The 20,808-nt window shown below is 39.8% G+C and overlaps 1 long non-coding RNA gene across 1 annotated transcript in view; it reads right to left on the reverse strand.

The window, feature by feature from the left end:
- LOC135075687 (uncharacterized) overlaps positions 1-20,808 on the reverse strand; it is a 545,949-nt gene that overhangs the window by 194,048 nt on the left and 331,093 nt on the right. The window lies entirely within an intron of this gene.

Below are 20,808 nucleotides of genomic sequence, written 5' to 3' on the forward strand. Positions count from 1 at the left end.
CTTCTTTTGTTATCAAAGATGTATTTTTTCAAGTCAATAATAGAGGAAACATTGCCTTATGGTGTCTGCATTAGACTGTCGATTCGAAATTTGACGAGCACTAAATCAATTCCCGTTGAACACTGGACTATTGTGGTGAACTCACTCCTAACACAAGCATCATAATTAGCTAACTTAGCGGTGCTTACTCTTGTTAACCTTAATTAAATAAATTAAATTACATGTTTCTGTACAAGAAAACCTTGTAAGTTAAAGATTTATTGTTAATCCCATATGTACATAAAACATGTGGCGTTTCTCTCTAAATGCTTTTAAATTCATTTACAACAAATAAGTTAGAGTTTAGGTATGTGCACTAATGCAGATAGGGAGTTACATTGATATCGATATTTCAAGATTCACTTTGCTTCAAATATCTTGGGAAATACAGACTGTTGCTATTATTATGAGACTGTTATCATTGCTGCTGTTTATATTTCTCAATCAATCTCGTGGGCATTTTATTACTTTTTGATTTACTTTATAAATAAACTGACATTGAAATGTTAAAGGTCCTTACACCCATAATGTGTTGTCAAGACACAGTCTGCAATTGACTTTCATCAATAATTTGATGTGAAAAGTCGCTTCCACTCTATTTTAAAATCCTTTTCAACTATCCCTATCATTAATCACACTAAATCCTTCTTTCATTCAGAGGCGTCGATATAAAAGTTAGTCTTTATCGACATAGTTAGCACAGCACTAGCACTCGAGCAATTTGTTTTATCTTTCGATTCTATAGCTCAGGGGTCGGTAAATCGTACGTATCTGTGCATCAAGGCAATTAGAGAGATGTACTAGCTACTAAACTTCGTTCTAGTAAATCTGAGCCATAACTTTGAATCGAAATTCGGTTTGGGTCGAGTCATTTATAAGGTGTAATCTTTGTGGATGTATTCGGCATTCGGCTGAAACGCAGAAAAAAAAAATTACTCTACTACCATAATAAAAATATTTAACTAGGTAGGTAGGTAGGTATCTACTATTTTAACTTTTTTTATAAAACCATTTCTTTTAAACATTTACTTACACGTAATTTACTAATCACGATTACATTATTACTCCAATAACATGCTTTGAGCGTAAATTACTTCTTTAAAGAAAATTATACATATTCGACTCGTATTACTCGTTCTAATATTTCGCGTGACTCCAAATAAATTATACGTAATTGCCACAATTTCCCGTTACATTTTGTCTGAACGACATTCTTACATAACGCTGTATGAATGTTTACGGGCAAATAACAGAACCAAGTTACATTTGCAGTTGGTTTGTTTACCATTTCTTATAAAGTAACTGCAAAGTTAAGTTGGTGCGAGGGTAACTGCAGAATATGATACGTGGATGGTGACGCGCGTTTTCATGGACCCGTGACGTCGCCTTATCTTTGTAAATTGTGGAGGGGTTCCATACAATATTACGTCATATTAACACAATAAGATTATATTGAAGTAGAATATTACATTTTTGAGAATTTTTCGTTTGGGGTGACTTTTATTTTTATTTTGTGATATTTTAAATCAGCCACTTTTCTATAAAAATCTAAAGTAGTTAGAGAAACTACTAAACAAGTGACATGCATGACTTGACTTACTTGACTTAAGGTCCTATGTCCCCTAGATGGGGCAGAGGGCGTCCACAAAAGTCCTCCATCGCGTTCGGTCTTGAGCTTCGCGTTCGGTCTTGAGCTTCGCGTTTGATCTCGCTCCAAGTCTTACCGATCTTCTTCGCTTCGTCTGCCACAGTGCGCCGCTAAGTTTGCTTGGGGCGACCACGTTTGCGTTGCCCATGCAAGAAGTTGTTGTTTATTATTTCAGCTTCAAACCAATAACATTCAGGTCACTTAATTTCCAACCCAATCTTAATAACCTTTCAACGACACAAGCAGTAAATAGCGCAGATCAGTTCCAAATCTGTTGTCGAGCAACTTCGGTTATTATGGCGGCCCGTAAACGTTACGACTTGCAGTTTTATAGCACGTGCAGAAACGCATAAGGGCATAGTGAAGGGAAAGTCAGTAGGGCTCGATTATATTAGTCGATTGGTATCCGTTTATCAATACAATTAGGTATTGATTGAAAAAAAGAAAGAAACATTACGATGAAGATCACTTATTAGTTAAGGACAAAGAAGGTAATACGGAAAATTAGCACATAAATATTACAAGGAAATAAAAAGTGAACTGAGCAGTGCTATCCTGTCGCAACAGCGATGCCCATCGCAATGGGACTCCACTCAGCATATGCCGTAGCCCACGGTGGGGAAGGCCACGACGCTGGTTTTCAGTGTGCCCCATACTGAGTGGAAGTCACGGACACTAACCTAAATTGGCCTGTTGACTTTATTATTATTTGCGTCATATGTTCATAACTTACAATACTAGAGCTTTGTTTGAAAACTGTCTCAAAATGTAAGAAACTATCAGTCTCAAATCTAGTGTAATAAAAAAAACATTTAATTGCGCTTTATCTGGCCTTGATTTACGTAACTATTTAAATGATTTTCATTAATATTGTGCCTTTTATTTAAGTGTTTTTATTCAGATACTATAAACTACAACTTTCATTTCAGATGCTTAAATTCGCGATCATGCTTAAAAATAATGCTCTATTGCCTTAAGTGTTCTGTTGAATGTACATTCTGTAACACAAATAGGCCTTCGTAGCTCGTAGTACATTATGACTCAAATCCGTAGCCTCGTAGGCACTACGTCTACGAGACGCCAGTATCGTAGTGTTCGTAGTCGTGTTTGTTCTCGTAGCTGCTACGAAGTTTGCGGCTGTAAAAATATTATAGCCTCCAATAAATTGTTTGGTGATTTTTCATTAAGAACCTGTCATCTAGTTGTAGGTTTATAATCTTGTAAGGAATCATTAATGGAATTAGATTTCAATAGTAAACAGTTTAAACTTTTGAACCTTTAAACTTTTTGAAGTGTTTCATTAATTGAATTCGGAACTAAATCGCTTTTATTAAATTGAATCAATTAATGCTGAGTTATTATTCCTGGAGGAAAATTAAATTTTAGACTTTAAAATCCACAAAGTTCTAAATTTTAATAATCCTTCTGGTGTTATAAAATGTGAAAGTTTGGAAGGATGTTAATGAAATTTTGATGAAACCTATAAGTATAAGATTTAATTTTTAAACTTTCGCGTTCCATTTCAACTAAAATAGTAAGACACGGGTCTTAACGCGACGTTTATACACACGTGAGTACATAATGTAACTCATTAATAAACGTCGCGTTAAGACCCGTGTCTTACTATTTTAGTTGAAACCTATAAGTATTTTTGTTCTAATTAATTATGAAGAAAGTAATTTATGAATCCACTCGGGAAAATCCGCGGGAAAAAACTCCTTATGTAAGATCCTAATTCCTAACGATGAAGCTTGAAAAAAAAAACTGTTTTGATTAATTAATTAATCACATACATTCTTCTCACACAATAAACAGTAAAAGCAATCCCCAATACCGCGTGTACAAGACCTCAGCTGACTGCGGCCGCAATTCGCGAATATTGCCGTAGTTGCATATTCATTGCAGGAGTTGCAGACCGACCGATGTTTCTGCATAATGGAACGGCTTCCACTTTAATCATTAAGAGTGTTGTTTGATCAATGTTTGCTTTCATAAGATTAAAATTATTTACGGGACTATTCCCACCGCTGCAACTCCTGTGTAGCCAGGATCTACAGCTTGATACCAATAAAAACCCAACCAGTGAAGGTCAAGTTTGTCCCGGAGGAAAGTTAAACTGTCTTTGGACCCGCAACGAAATTAATCAATAGAACAAGGATTAAAAGTATGTTAAACAAATGCCAGGGCTGAAATTAAGCGTGCTGTTGATGATAATAAGACCTCAGCTGAATGCCAAAGTTGCATATTCATTGCAGGAGTTGCAGACCGACCGATGTTTCTGCATAATGGAACGGCTTCCACTTTAATTATTAAGAGTGTTATTTGATCAATGTTTGCTTTGATGAGAATGAAAGCACGTAAAATGCCAGGGCTATAGATAAAATCTGATGTTGATGATATTTGTACGGAAACTAAACCACTCTTTGGAACCTTGAGAATTTTATGAATAAAAATGTTACCATCATCATCAGCCTGTAGCAGTCGACTACTGGATATAGGTCTTAACTAATTAATATGTGGATATGCTATAACGACTTTAGGTTCAGTTTCTTAATACAAATCTGAAACCTAACATTTCTTATTGATGAGAATTTAACCGGCAAATATGTACAATGTACCTACGACTCTTTTTAAAACTTATTTCAATTCATTTCGATCAGCAGCTACCAACTCAGTAGTATTGAATAGCACATAACATTGCATACTTAACGAATCATGTGCCTTGAGTACCTGCTCAAACATTAAAATTTCATCTTTCACTCCGCACCTTCAATATATTTCTTAATGTAAGTCGGCAGTACCGACCGCCTAGAGAGCTGGAGAATGGCGTCGTGTAACCTAAAAGCACTGGAAGTGCGTTCTTATGTTTATTTTTTATATTTTTATGAGAAGGAGTTAACAGGCTCTGAAGTAGAGACCTCATATTGGCGTATGCTATGTAGGACGATGGACGCTATAGGTTTTTTTGAAACTGGTGAGCTGTAAGAGAACTTTCATTTTTTTGGCCATTTGACCTTTCATTTCAAATCACAAAGCTTGTAAAAGTTGGCGACAGATCTTTTAAAATCGGTATTAGCTATAGTCTCTGACTTTAGGTTAACAACGATCGTTAGTCATATTGTTTATAAAGATTTTTTCTCTGATTAGGTTAACAACGGTCGTCAGCCATTTAGTTTATAGATATTTTTTTATGGTTTAGCTAACATACGGGTTTTATAATTAATTCTGTGATCAAATTATACACGTACTTTTCTTAGAAGAAGGAGAACAAGGAGTCCTGACCCCAAATAATAGGAAAAAGGGCTAGGGAAAAGGAGAAGATGAAGAATTATACTTTTCCGAAAGATAACGTAAGATAAGAAACCAAATGATATTGTTATTAATATCTAGTTTAGAGTAGGCGCACACCGTTAATTTTTAGTTGGCCGATAGTTGTGCCCGATTTTAATATGTATGAAGAATCAGCCAAATCGAATCGGCGTAGTGTGCGCACTCCCATACATGCCCATACTGATCAACTGCCCGACTAAACTATCGGCCGACGAAAAATCAACGGTGTGCGCCTACTCTTAGAGGTAACTTGTTGGTGACCTTTTTAAATAAATAAATAAACAGCATTTCACTTACTGTAGTTAACAGTAGGTATTTAACCTTAACAATACGTTAAGGCACATCCAGCAACCGGTTATCCGTTTTTATTCTCATCCGCAGTAAATGAATATGTATGAACGGCAAGACAAAAGTAATAGCAAGTCAATGCTACAAATGAACGTAGGTATACGTTAAAGATTTACAAAGTGAGATCAAGAGGTAGGATGAAATTTAGTATGTACAAAGACTAAGGACCTGTTTCACAGGTGCTTGACTGGGTTTTAGATTTTAGATATTGCATGATAGGTACCTATTTCTATCCGAAATATTTGAAACTGAAAATTATAGTTTCTCTTACAGTTAGTTGCTATCACAAGCTTTATCCGACTAAACTATCGACCAACTTAAAATCGATGGTCTGCATCTAGGCTTATAGGAACCAGGGACATTAATAAACTGGCATATTGGCATTAATAATCTTGAAAATAAATAGGTACAAACATTAGACATTGTGTATACCTATAGTATTTTATAATAATTATTATGTTGTCATATAAAATGTCGCTAGATTTGAATAGCATTAACCGTGTATTATCAGTCACAAATTTGGCTACCGACAATGATTGTTAGCGACAGGCATCGACAATTAGGACGCATTCCATCCATTAAGCGGGCTTGTTAATTAATTGACCTGTGAGCTAGCCAGCCGTCTGTGATTCAGTTAATAAGGGTTATAACTAAAAAGGTTATAACACACGTCAATTAATATCTTCGTGGCCTAGTTTTTGATAACGGTCTTTGATAGTGCACTAGAACTTCTGGATTCAATTCCCAGTTGCGTCTCCTTAAAGTTAAGGATTTCAACAGGGAGTAATCAGTTAAAGTTCAAACGAACATACTTGCTCAGGTTCCTTTTAACTTCCTATAATTGGTTATTGGTGATTTTCCGAAGTTGCCATAACAAGCTCTCTTTCATTTTCGAACGTAACTTTCATCTTATAGGGTCTGAGAAAAAGCAGCAAAGGAACTTTAGTCACATTGGATGTCTTTTTATATTAACTACATGATTTAATGATATAATATTTGATGTTTAATAAGTGTGTTGTGATCGATCAGTCAACAAAACTTTTACCGACACAAAAAATTAAATAATGAATTGATTTGATAAAGAGTATTATGAAAAAGTCGCACATGTATGAGTATGTTAGGATAATAATAGTGCTGGCGTAACTTCCTTAGTTCTTATATTTAGAAATAAACAAGTCCCAGTTTTTTCATAACAAAACATAGGTACTTTTCTGTTATTATTTCCAAAACTAATTTCATTTGCGCGACTCGAGGACAGAAAGTTGGGAGCGGAACAAACGCTATACAACGTACAAAACTATTTGTTGGGAACCCTTTGTTTAATACAAGTTGTATGAAAAATTCCAAAACAAAAACAGTGCTCTCGGCAGAAAGCCAACGTTCCAAGGGACATTTGCTGTGTCATGGTGCATTATTTGTATGAAGTTGTGTGTATGATAGTTGTTTTAAGATGTGTTTTTAAGACAAGATACTTAACTTAAAAAATAAATGATTTTATATTATTGTTGCTACTTACACTAAGGCTGAGTTGCACCACCTAACTTTGACCGTAACTATGACAATAACCGGTGTTTTTTGTATGGAGTTTGACAGATTTTTGATGTTTGTCAAAGTTAAAGTAAGATGGTGCAACTCAGCCTAAAAGTAAATTGCAAGCAGGGCGTTACCTTTAAGGTGAATATAGACTAGACTTGTAATAGAACAACGAGCAGCTCTATATTATGTTCTAGTATCAGTGTCAGTATCATCCTTTACGAACCAAACGTCGCGTCGTACATTACCTGTATTGTACCATTCGTAAGAACGTTACATTAAAATTACATAGAAATGCTCTAGTGTATACTCACCTTTGTGAAAACTGATGACCGCGATTAACTGAGCTCACTAAACAACTAATTTTTTTTCTTTTTGTTTTCTTTGAATCAAAATTAGGTATTTTTTAAAAGCTTTTATTTACATGTCTGGTGTCTGTCGTCAAATCTTGTAACTTAAAATTTTTAAATAACCATAATATTTATTCCATTTAACAGCGAAGTTATCTTCAATTTCTAATGTTGTAAATTATCATTCTGCGTAATTTCTCTTACAAACCACATTCCCAAATATTGGAACCTCAACGAAACACTAGTTATAACAAAATCATCGTTCAACGAAACAACTGTCTAAGCAACGTGTGTAGTAATTACCATACATTTGTAAGTCTTTTGTTCCCAAGCGAGTTTCAAGTTGCGTTCAAAACTTGGCGAACATTAATTTGGGTGTAAACGCGGATGTTATATTTGAGTGAAATGAGATATTCGTGTTCCAATCGACTTTGGGTCTTGATGTTACTTTTGACAGCTCTGGGGAAGACTTGTGGAATGGTCTTTGACAAAATTTAGGATAGGAGAACGCGTAGATGATGAAGACTCAATGTAGAAAGTCTCGTTCGTCGTTTCAGCCAAATGACGTCCACTGTTGGACAAAGGCCTCCCCCAAGGTTTTCCATAATGAGCGGTCCTGCGCTGCCCGCATCCAGGCTCTTCCCGCGACCTTTACCAGATCGTCGGTCCACCTAGTAGGAGGCCTGCCCACGCTACGTCTTCCAGCCCGTGGTCGCCACGAGAACTTTCCTGCCCCAACGGCCATCGTCTCTACGAGCTATGTGCCCCGGCCCACTACCACTTGATTTTAGCAATTCTGCGAGTTATGTCAGTTACTTTGGTTCTCCTGCGGATTTCCTCGGTTTAAGTCTGCTGGCAGATAATAATAGCTTTTGTAGATGGAGTATAGAGAGTTAACTAAGGTGAGAGATGGAATGGTATTGTAACTTTGGGAGTCTCTCATGACCATTGGATGCGGGCAGTGGATACTTTTAATATATGCATTTTCCACACTAAGATAGATGATAATGGAATATCCATTTGTGAGTGTAGGATTCACAAATAAGGACAATAGTCACATGAATTAAAAAATAATCCGTAGTAAGTGTCCAGGAGCTATAAGTATTGCAATAAAGCCAAGAAGGATCATTCCACTTTTGCCAAGACTGCGAAAGAAAAACTTAGAAAAAGAAAACCTTATGTACGTATGCTAAGTGCTATTTTACATCAAATTGGGCAGCCGAATGTGCTGTCAGCTGTACACTAGATCTAGATGATTCAGGCGATTTTGAAAATACGCGCGATACGTGCGCTGTAAGGAAACTTCGCAATATATTCGGAACGTAAGCGAAGAATGATTTTATGGTTAATCCGAAGGGTAGCCTTTGCATTTTAATTATGTGTTTAAGGGTACGTTGGTATAATCTCCTTATACAGATGGTCGCTTTCTTGGAAAAAAAATTCTCGCTTCCTCGTTAAAAAACAATTATGGGATCGCTACTAGGTTGTAAAATTATGATTATAATTTTAAGCGAATAAGTGTGCCGCAGATTTTTTTTTATCCACATCGAGGAAGGTAAGTGACGATCAGATCGAAGGTGGAAGCGAGCTTCACCCGGAATCCTCAACCACGGAGGAACTGGCTATCTTACTTCTAACTGCCGGAACACAACAATGCTGTTAACATTGTTGTTATGGCGACAGACTAAGGTAAGATGGTGGTAGCTAGCCAGGCGGACTTAGAACAAGCCCTACCACCAACCAAACCGAACAGAAAAATCTGCCCCCACTGGGAATCGAACCCGGGACCTCTGTGTCTGAAGCAGGTGGTCTTACCATTAGATCACAGAGGCGGTTATATCAGCAGATATCAGTTTACATTGAATAAAGACATTTTTTGTAAAATTTAGATATTCACACTTTTTTCCCTTTCTTCTTTCATAATATGAAAGAAGAAAGGGAAAAAAGTGTGAATATCTAAATTTTACCTATTCTTTTGAATTTGTACTCCTGTATTTGCATATTTTCGCCACCAAAGATATTTGTCCAGATGCTTAACAGGATCCTGCGGTATCCACATTCAATCAGAAGCGGTAGCTAAGCCTGTTTCAAAATCTCCGACTTCAGCTGAAACGTCTTCAACCAAAAATGTATTCTCAACCATCGTCGTAAAGTCCACTTTAATGTGAGTCGGAATCCTCAGCGATATCATTTACTTTTTAATATATTTGCACGTTTCTCAGTTCAAAGAAACCTATTTGTTCCCAGTTTCACCAGCTCTGGTGTCAGTGTGAAGGTTACGTTAAATATTTGAGAAGATACGGATTTCTTTGTGCCTACGTTGTGCTATGTTTGTTTTTTATTTGACTATTTATAAGACAGACAAAATAGGTTTTACTGTTGCGTCTTTATGTAGACCCCTATTAGGGCAGTGATATACTGGCCAGTTAGAAATAACTTCTATTGTAGGTACTTGTTTTTATTTTTAATTAAATAAAAGAAGGTCGTGAATTTAGTTTAAGAACGTAGTTCTGGTAAAATGTTGGACAGAACCTAGTTTAGTTTTGTTTAGGTTTATTAGGCTGTCTTCTTTTGTTTTTTGTGTTGTAAATCTCATCTTTGTACCTAGTGGTTGCCTGGGCTCATATAAAACTAAACAAAAATAATACATACACACTTTATACTTGAAACCTCAGTTTTTTACATAAGAGTGTAAAATAGTCAACACCCAATGGTGCTTAATGGAGTTTGAGTAGGTACGTATACCTATTGAAATTCTGAATTGACTGATCACAGAGTGAAGTTTAAACTTAAGTTTAAAACAAGAGTGTTTCCTTCGTTCGGTAATAATACCTATACGAGCGAGTTATTTTGAATATTGTAGGTAAGAATTGACATTAGGATTTTAGACTGTCTGTTTTAATTACGCCAAACCTATCTCCTAGTCGTCTTTGAAGCTCTTGCTTAGAACTCAACCTCATTTAACCGTTGGCAGCGATTCACACCACAAGGCGCAGTTGGACAGAGGGTTCACTAGTGTCAAGGAATATACGAAAATAGTGTCATGCAAAATGACATCGGACTTTAAAAAAAAATTCGTTTCATAAATCTTTCTGAAGAACATCAAGAGAAAGCGTACTAAGGCTACGAAAAGAAAAACATTATGCGGTGATTATGCACTGCATAAAAATACAGGCATAATGAAAAACAGCATGACCACAACCTCATAAAGGTAGCAGGAAGGCGCTTGATGTAAGCCGCTACCAACCGGGCAATATGAAAATCATTGGGACCTCCCCCTATGTTCAGAAATAGACGTCCTGTGACTGAAATTATGATGATGAAGATCTTTGATTTCTAGTGTGAGCTCCTATGTTCTTCTAATTGCGGGTCCAATGACAGTTTAACTTTCCCCTGGAAAAACTTGACCTTCACTGGTTAGGTTTTTTGTTGGCTGTCAAGTTGTACCGGAGTTGCAGTTTTAGGAGCGAGAGGTGGGAATAGTCCCATTTAGTGTGAGCTTTCTGACTTCCCTTAACACTGTGTTTCTTTAGTCCCGTAGAGGCTTGTAAGTATGTACTTAATTGCGCCGCCGGCCGAAGACGATTGCCACTCCTGCGTGCACTACTCAATCGTATTCAGATTGAATTTTCAACGTTCCGTGTATAGATTTACTGGCTCTATTGTATTGTGCTAGGCGGTATCTGAGAGCAGGTTCTGGATCAATCCGTTCTAACGATCCGTTAGTTTGGAAGGCAGATGGATAGTAGGTACTTAGAACGCAGAATAATTACGAAAATTTGTGAGCTATCTGATATAATAATACTTTGAGTTACAACTAAAGGTACCGATGACTCTGATATAAAACTTTCTAAAAAAGTACTTAATTCATAAATCACTTTGGTAAATGATGAACAAACAAAAGTTAGAACTATTATCGTCGATAACAATCTACCTACTCTACCATTCTTCAGTGTTGCTTATGACGCATTTTTTAAAAAGCTGAAAGCAGTTCAATTTTCGAACTTTAAAAACTTTTTTTTTTAATAAACCACGGCTCCTACATCGTTTGATAAGCAACGGCACAAAAATACGTGGATCAAGTCACAGAAAATAACAAAAATCTTTCTAACCTTTAAAATCTAAAGCAAAAACGTTTGACTTTCAGCAATTTGAAACAACTGGCTCTGGCCCGCCCACACACATCCCGTGACGTCACAGTCCCAATACACTAATCTGGATTTGTTAAAAGGGGTCTCTGGAAATTCTGGACTAAACGCTGTTTTAAACACAAGGATTAATTAAATCACTCGCTCTAAACCGAAATGCTAATTGTATATTTTACTAAATAAAGTCAACAGTGCTTTTAAGCTGTGCTTGCGACTTGAATAAGCTTTGACTTATTAATATGTATCTTGTAATTATTAAATTTCTATTTCAAGTAACTATGTAACTGTTTTTAGAATCGTACGTTTTATTGTTCTCTCTATTTTTAACTGACTTCTTAGGAAATTCAATTTCGGGAATTAGGTACTTATTAATAAATCTGCAAAGAATAATGTTTTACGTCATTAAACATAGTATTTTTTTAATTATTCTGGAAGCAGTATTTTAAAGATCTAATCTCAATATTATACTAAATGTCGATTGAGGCTTATTATTGGTTGGATTTCAATATTTGGAGTTCCAGGTCACTGAAAGATGTCGACGTTTGTAATTGAGTCTCGTTCGTTTCAGCCAAATGATGTCCACTACTGGACAAAGGCATCCCCCAAGGATTTTCACCAGATCATAGGACCTCCTAGTGGGAGTAAACAGTCTAGTTTTGAGCAAAGGTTTGTAATAACGGGCCTTAAGACGTCATTCGCTATATACGAAAGTGACGAAAACAAAATCCGCTGCCAAAGTCTTATCAAATATTTCCATTAAAATTTACGTCACCGATTACGCCCAGTTTTCTTTTAGCGAAATTAAAACTGTTTGCTTGCGTCAAAACCTTAATATAGCACTGACTCGGTATAAACACCTGCTACCCAAAGTTAAACGGTCAAGATGATGCTATTTCTAACGATTAGATATCGTAACTTATTTATATTAACCGGCAGACAGTGGTGACTGAGTTTGTTGCGGCGCTTCTTCTCAGCACTTGCCAAATGTTGGTCTCGAAGCGCTGGTAGGGTAAAAAGATTATGAGACATGTAGAGGCTCCTTAAGAGCAAAATGACGATTTGTAAGAACTATTTATTAGTCCAAACAAATAAAGAAATTTTGACTTTGACTTTGACTTTAACTGAATTAGGAAATTCAATACTAGTATTTGCTTGCGACTTCGTCGGAGTTAATTTTGATAAAGTGCCTAAGGCTGAGTGGCACCACCTAACTTTGACCGTAACTATAACGGCGTTTTTTGTATGGAGTTTGACAGATTTTTGACGTTTGTCAAAATTAAAGTAAGATGCTGCAACCCAGCCTAAGAATGCAGCCTATGTATAACATTGTAAAGTAAGTCAAAATCGTCCAGTTGTTTTAGTAGAAAGAGCTAATAGACTAAGAGCTAGTGAACGCCAGACCTACGTCATTTTATAAAAGCTGAAAGTTTGTCAGCGTATGCCTCCCAAAGCCACCATGACCCAAACTTCATACTTCACCAACATTATATCCTATATTGGGAGCATTCGCTGACAAACTTTCAGCTTTTATAAAATGTCGTAGGTCTGGCGTTCACTAGCTCTTAATCTATAATACACCACTCAAAAATTTATATTTATAAATAGGAACATGACGCGCGTTTTTGGTATCATCTGTGGTATCATTTAGAAACATAAATTATAAATGAGAAAAATGCTGTTTACAGTTTTAGCATTATTTGTAAAATGTTAAAAAAAAGTTGTAGACTGTAGAGATTTCAACATACAATTGCACAACTAGAAAATAATTTTCTTGTCATTATAAAATTAGTCATACATTTATAAGTACGTCAATGGTAGTTTCAACTAAATTAGTCTTTTTAGCATGAAACTGGTCATAATCATCTTGGCAACCGTCATCATGACTAACTTATATCCATACTCTTTATCAATAGATCATCAACGATGATGAATGTTAGCATATCTATTCGACCTTTTAAGATTGCAATATGGTTGCAAAAGTTATGCAGATTTGCAAAACAGATAGGTCGCAGATTCGGTACTCAATAAGGTATTTTTCAAATAAGGTACCTACTTTATTTTCAAAATAAAGTACCTTATGTACATGTAATAGCCGCTATCTTCACGTGCTTTCACCTTTGCTTCCGTAACTTTTACTTTCTTTTCTATCACCCTAAATAACTGAAGAGTCAGACTTCAAAGATCACCAATTCATCAGCACCTAGTCCTTATTGCCTCACTCATAAAGACGTATTTCGCAGTTGAACTTCCTGTACATGCCAATCGATGATTTGGCAGCCTATAATGCTATTTATATCCAAGTCATTAGCATCTGTATCGAAAGGACAGATGTATATTTAAAGATCAAAAGTATAAGAGCCAAAGCACACGATGCGTTACGGCGGCGATGCGACGCCGGAGCGGTGTCGCTTCGTCGTCATTGGCAGAGTAAATACTAATGAGTAGGTTATCTTCATAGAAACACACCGGGCGCGGTTTGTATGTGAGCGCTCCAATACGTATGCGGCGCGCACGCACACACTGACAAAATTTAGCGTGGATTATCGGGGAGCCAGTCGTGGTTGCGCCGAATTTTGTCAATATGTAAGTGCGCGCCGCATACGTATATTGGCGCGCTCACATACAAACCGCGCTCGGAGCGTTTCTATGAAGATAACCTACTCATTTGTATTTACTCTGTCATTGGTCTTATCATTGGTCATACATAGAAATCAGTGGCGAGCACACAAGCAGTGCGGCGCCGCGTCGCGAAATACAACAAAATCTTCAACCGCGCCGCAACGCATCGTGTGTTTTGGCTCTAAACCTGGTATAAATGTTTGGTATTCGTAGCTCGTACGCCCATTATAGTAAATAGTGGCGTTATAGATTAGGCGTAGTTTATGATGTAAATAAGAATAAGGTTATCTGATTTCGTAAACAAAATGTCCAAGTAGAATGTTAGAGAGAAAGTTATGACCTTACGGGACTTTGAAACATCATAAGTGAGTCTGAAAATAAAATAGTGAACGAAATAAGTTTAGCCATGCGTGTTGATATTTAAACAGTTCTAGATAAATGAATTATCGTGCTCACTACACTTACATTTGTAACCCATACTTATGCTACGGATATTTTTTCATTTATCTACGACAATATTGTTTACGGGAGTAAAAAAAGCGATGTGCAATACAATTTTGCTGCGACAAATAAACCTCACAAGAATGTATTACAACAGGAAACATTAAATTAAACGTGTGGAAGAAATCTATAATAATATTATAAAGACGAAGAGTTTGTTGTTTGCTTGAAGGCGCTAATCTCAGGAACAAGTCTATTTACCTTGGTCCAATTTGAAAAAATATTTACCTAGTGTTGGATAGCCCATTTTATCGAAGAAAGCTTCAGGCTACATAACATCACCATACTGCTAATAGAGGCAGAGCAGTAAAGTGCTACAAAAATGGGAAATAATATGTGGCGGCCATCCGCCACATTCCTAACTTGGACCACCGCCTTAGATTTCGGAGCGATCCGCTTCCGCCTATGAGATTGGGCCAACCCCGACTTGACGGAACGTGAACGAATCGTTGGCGCATGCGTGCTGCGGCCGTCACAATACATCTGCGTCACTCGCACACCCGTGAAGACGTATGCTGCCGTCTCGCTTCAACGCCGGTCACCGATCTCCGCTCACTCATCGCCGTTGAGGAGATTTGAAATATGTCGTCGTGACACTTCTTCCGCGATCGCTTTGCTCTCAACATTTAAATAATTTTATTGCTATTGTATCCTAATCAATCCCTTGCTATTCCTGTTGTTAAATATAATTTCCAATCCGCTAATAATATTCTTCCTTACACCGTGTTCTTCCTACCTTTATTTCCTGACTCGAACTGCCTAACAATAATCTTAACGATTAAGAATCGGAATAGGATTCCGAGTAAAATATATGGTGGGTTGTTGGCAAATAACCCCCATATCTGGTGACCCCGACGACGGAGAAGGAGAATTTCCGAAGCAGTCGAAGTTTGGAAAAAACCTACAAAAGGATAAGGCCGCGGTGTGGTCATAAGCGGTGAGCGATTTTTCGAATTTGTAATAATGGGCAATGAAGAAATTTTAAAAGTCAGCGTAAGAGTCCCGCCCTTCTGGCCTGAGGAGCCTGCGTTGTGGTTTGCCCAGGTTGAATCACAGTTTGTCCTATCGGGTATAACTAAGGACGAGACCAAGTTCTACTATTTGGTCGCGCAGTTGGACCACCAATATGCCATCGAGGTGAAGGACATCATCACCAGCCCGCCTCCAGCGGACAAGTACGAAAAGCTGAAATCCGAGCTAATTAAACGACTGTCAGCTTCGCAGGAAAAGCGGATTAAGCAGCTTCTGATGCACGAAGAGCTGGGCGATCGGAAGCCGTCTCAGTTCCTGCGTCACCTGTCGGGTTTGGCTGGTCCCTCGGTGTCTTCTGACTTCCTGCTCACTCTGTGGTCCAGCAGGCTGCCGCAGAACATCCAGACGGTCATCGCCTCTCAAATGGACCTCGATAAGGACAAACTCGGCGAGTTGGCTGATAAGGTCTATGAGATCGCACCGTCAATTCCGCAAGTCGCCAGCACTTCCTCTGCTGCAGTTCCCCACAGCGACATGGAACACCAGATCGCAGAGTTGACCAAGCAAGTGGCTATGCTGACTAGCAGGCTTGAGGATTCAGAGAACCGATCACGTGCGAGATCTCAAAATAACCGCTACAATCGCTCACGCAGCCGCTCCAAACCAAGACAACCACCGCCTGACCATCCACACTGCTTCTACCACTACACCTACGGTACGAAGGCGAAGAAGTGTAAGCAGCCTTGCAGCTTCCCCTCGGAAAACTTCAAGGGCGGTCGGAAGTAGCGGCCCACGACTGCCCCTCTGCAACAGGCCGTCTTTTTATTACGGATCGCACATCGAAAATGCAGTTCCTCGTGGACACTGGCTCAGACCTGTGTGTCTTCCCGCGATCTGCTATCAAGACGCCCTGTACTAAGACCAAGTATGATCTCGTCGCAGCGAACAACTCTGTCATTCACACTTATGGACCTGCACTGTTACACCTGAACTTGGGACTCAGGCGAGATTTTACTTGGAACTTCATCATAGCAGACGTTTCGAAGCCAATCATCGGTGTGGACTTCCTGAGCCACTACAATTTGCTCGTGGACTGCAGAAATCAACGTTTGGTCGATGGAATCACAACCCTGTCCGTAGCAGCTGTTGCTTCTGGAACCTCAGACGACATCGCTTCTGTCAAAGCCGTCACTGGTGAGACCGAGTTTCACGCACTTCTGCGCGAGTTCTCAGAAATTACCAGACCAGCAGGCGTTCGTTCTCCACCCAAGCACAACACACTGCACCACATTAGAGTCAGTTCTGGTCCACCGGTATCTTGCAAACCTCGACGTCTTGATCCAGTTCGCTTCCAAGCAGCGAAGAAGGAGTTTGAGGACATGCTTGCGTGTGGTACGGCTCGACGTTCAGAGAGTCCATGGTCTTCTGCTCTGCACATGGTGAGGAAGAAGGACGATGGATGGAGACCATGCGGCGACTACCGTGCGCTTAATGCCAGGACTATTCCAGATCGGTATCCCATCCGTCACATACATGACTTCTCCTACCAGCTCTCAGGATGTACCATCTTCTCCACAATCGACCTGGTGAAGGCATACAACCAGATTCCGGTAAATCCAGCTGATATCCCCAAGACTGCCATCACCACGCCGTTTGGTCTGTATGAATTCCCATACATGACATTTGGGTTAAGGAACGCTGCGCAGACCTTTCAGCGGTTCGTCGATGAAGTGCTTCTGGGCCTTGACTTCTGTTTCGGGTATCTCGATGATATCCTGGTGTTCTCCAGCAGCCCAAAAGTCCACCTGGATCACCTGCGTCAGCTGTTTGAACGTCTGAAAGAGTACGGGCTACTAGTTAACACTTCAAAGTGTAATCTTGGCCAGTCGGAGATTACGTTCCTCGGCTATCAAGTCTCTGCAGCTGGAACTAAGCCTCTGGGGACTAAAGTAGAAGCCATACAGAACTTTACACCACCGAAGACCGTCAAGGAGCTTCAGCGTTTCCTCGGTATGCTCAACTTCTACCGACGCTTCATACCGAATGCCGCTAAGATCCAAGCACCGCTCACCAGTATTCTTGCTGGCCCTCGGATCAAAGGTTCACAGCCTATTACTTTGACGCCGGAAATGCTGAAGTCGTTTGAAGACTGCAAGACTTCTCTGTCGCAAGCCACACAACTCATTCATCCAGACCATTCTGCTGAACTTGCCATAGTCACGGACGCTTCTGATGTAGCTATCGGAGCCGTGCTACAGCAACTCAAGGATCAAGTCTGGCAACCCTTGGCTTTCTTCTCTCACAAACTGAGCGCCTCCCAGAAGAAGTACAGCCCGTATGATCGAGAGTTACTTGCAGTATACGAAGCCATCAAGTACTTCAGACATATGGTTGAAGCCAGAACCTTCACTGTGTTTACGGATCACAAGCCACTCACATTCGCATTCTCGCTTAACAGAGACAAGTGTTCGCCTAGACAATTCAGATACCTTGACTTCATCTCACAGTTCACCACCGACATAAGGTTCATTCCTGGGCGCGACAACGTCGTCGCCGACGCCTTATCACGGATCGAAGAAGTAGCTTGCGCCGTGGACTACGAGTCTCTTGCACGTTCTCAGGAGAGTGATCCAGAGCTGCAGGAGCTTCTCAAACATGGAACAGCCTTGAGACTGCAAAAAGTTGCCACTGAGGCGAGCAACACGCCTGTCTACTGCGACACGTCTCTGCCATCTCTTCGTCCATACATTACGCCCGAGTTCCGCAAGCAAGTCTTTGATGTGCTACACGACTTACACCACCCAGGAAGATCAGCTACTGTGCGACTGGTGACACAAAGATTTGTTTGGCCAGGGATTCGCAGGGACTGTAGAGAGTGGTCTAGGCAATGCCTAAAATGCCAGAAAAGCAAAGTCTCTCGACACACTACCTCTCCTCTATCCTCTTTTCTTCCACCTTCCTCGAGGTTCTCTCATATTCACCTCGACATCGTAGGGCCATTACCTTTGTCCTGTGATTACAGATACCTCCTCACTGTCATAGACAGGTTCACTCGGTGGCCTGAAGCGTATCCGCTGAAGGACATCACCGCGGAGACCTGTGCTGCTGCCCTCGTGTCTGGCTGGATTGCCAGATTCGGTTGTCCTGAGCGGGTAACCACAGACCGTGGTCGCCAGTTTGAGAGCCACCTGTTCCAGGCCCTCACTTCTTTGGTTGGTGCGCGCCATCTCCGCACCACAGCCTACCACCCAGCGGCCAACGGTATCGTTGAGCGACTCCATCGCCAGCTCAAGGCAGCGATCATGTGCCACGCTCCAGCTTCACAGTGGACTGAAGCACTACCACTGGTTCTTCTAGGCATGCGTAGTGCCTGGAAGGAAGACCTCCAGTCTTCCCCTGCCGAACTCGTGTACGGCGAAGCACTTCGCCTACCCGGTCAGTTCCTGTGCCCCAAGGACGACTACCTCACAGCTGACGTCACCCAGTACGCGACTCGTCTTCGCGCGTGCATGGCGAAGCTTGCTCCTCGTCCTACCACCTGGCACTCCACTTCGGCCTTCTACGTTCCACGCGATCTCCACACCTCTTCCCACGTCTTCGTTCGCCAAGATCGCGTGAGAGGCGCCCTGGAGCCACCATACGCTGGACCCTACAAGGTTGTCAGCCGACAACCTAAATACTTCACCTTGGACGTCAACGCCAAGAATGTCAATGTCTCCATTGACCGGCTCAAGGCAGCGTATGAGTCTAAAGAAGTTCAGAGGACGGCTCAACCAGCCGAAGAAGACGTCGTGCGGACTTCCAGTGGTCGAAGAGTCCGGCTGCCCGATTTTTATCGACCGTAGTCACGGTCTGCGGAGGGGAGTACTGTGGCGGCCATCCGCCACATTCCTAACTTGGACCACCGCCTTAGATTTCGGAGCGATCCGCTTCCGCCTATGAGATTGGGCCAACCCCGACTTGACGGAACGTGAACGAATCGTTGGCGCATGCGTGCTGCGGCCGTCACAATACATCTGCGTCACTCGCACACCCGTGAAGACGTATGCTGCCGTCTCGCTTCAACGCCGGTCACCGATCTCCGCTCACTCATCGCCGTTGAGGAGATTTGAAATATGTCGTCGTGACACTTCTTCCGCGATCGCTTTGCTCTCAACATTTAAAGAATTTTATTGCTATTGTATCCTAATCAATCCCTTGCTATTCCTGTTGTTAAATATAATTTCCAATCCGCTAATAATATTCTTCCTTACACCGTGTTCTTCCTACCTTTATTTCCTGACTCGAACTGCCTAACAATAATCTTAACGATTAAGAATCGGAATAGGATTCCGAGTAAAATATATGGTGGGTTGTTGGCAAATAACCCCCATAAATATTCAAACTATTTTCACGCATACGAAATGTTAGGACAAAAAATAACAAAACTTAGGGATATACAAGTTGTGTAAATCACACGCAGTGTCATAATTTTAATGGAAATCGTAAAAACAACGCCTACAAAAATTGGGGATACATGAATTTATTTTCCTAAATTACATTTTCGCGAACATATTGCGTCTTCTTGCGCTAATATATTTTGCCATTTCAGCAATAAAAATAATCAGCAACCGTAAAATATTGTATTTTCAACAACGAGAAAAATTATAGCTAACTATGAATAAATTATTATTATTATTCTAAAACTATTTCAAAAACAAAGGAACAGGAAATATAAATCAATAAAACTTTAACTGTACAGATTTATGAAAACAAATAAATGTCTGTAACACAACAAAAGCATTGTTTCTCAAAATAGAGTAAAACGTGTACACGTAAACGTACTTTGCTTGAATGAAGAGGATAAAATTAAATCAAAACGACGTTTAGCATGTCCATTTATCACGAACACGTGTAATGTTCGCGCATTTTCCAAGGAAAGCAACACATTCTAGTTCATACGCTTTCATTGAGAATTTAGATAGCAAAGCTGTAAACATCTCGTGAAAAAAATAGTCGATGTATTTCGGACACTTCGAAAGACGCAAATGTTTTTACTGGGATTAACATTAACATGGCTATAAGATGCGATGAAATAAATGGCAAAAATGATTATGAAAATAAAGAAAAACAAATTGACATAAATATTGCAAAAGTTTGCGAAATGTGCCCTCTACATGACAAGACATTAACCTCAAATTCAAGGAACGTCAACAATCCAGCAAAACAACGACATTGAGGGAAACCGAGACAAAGCGCACCTTGCAATCAAAAACAATATCTTAATACGTGTCCAATGACCTTTTCACGTCCAAAAGTAAACTGTGACGGAGAGAATCTA

This window comes from Ostrinia nubilalis, chromosome 10, assembly GCF_963855985.1.
Source record: "Ostrinia nubilalis chromosome 10, ilOstNubi1.1, whole genome shotgun sequence".
In the NCBI taxonomy this organism is placed as follows: Eukaryota; Metazoa; Arthropoda; class Insecta; order Lepidoptera; family Crambidae; genus Ostrinia; species Ostrinia nubilalis.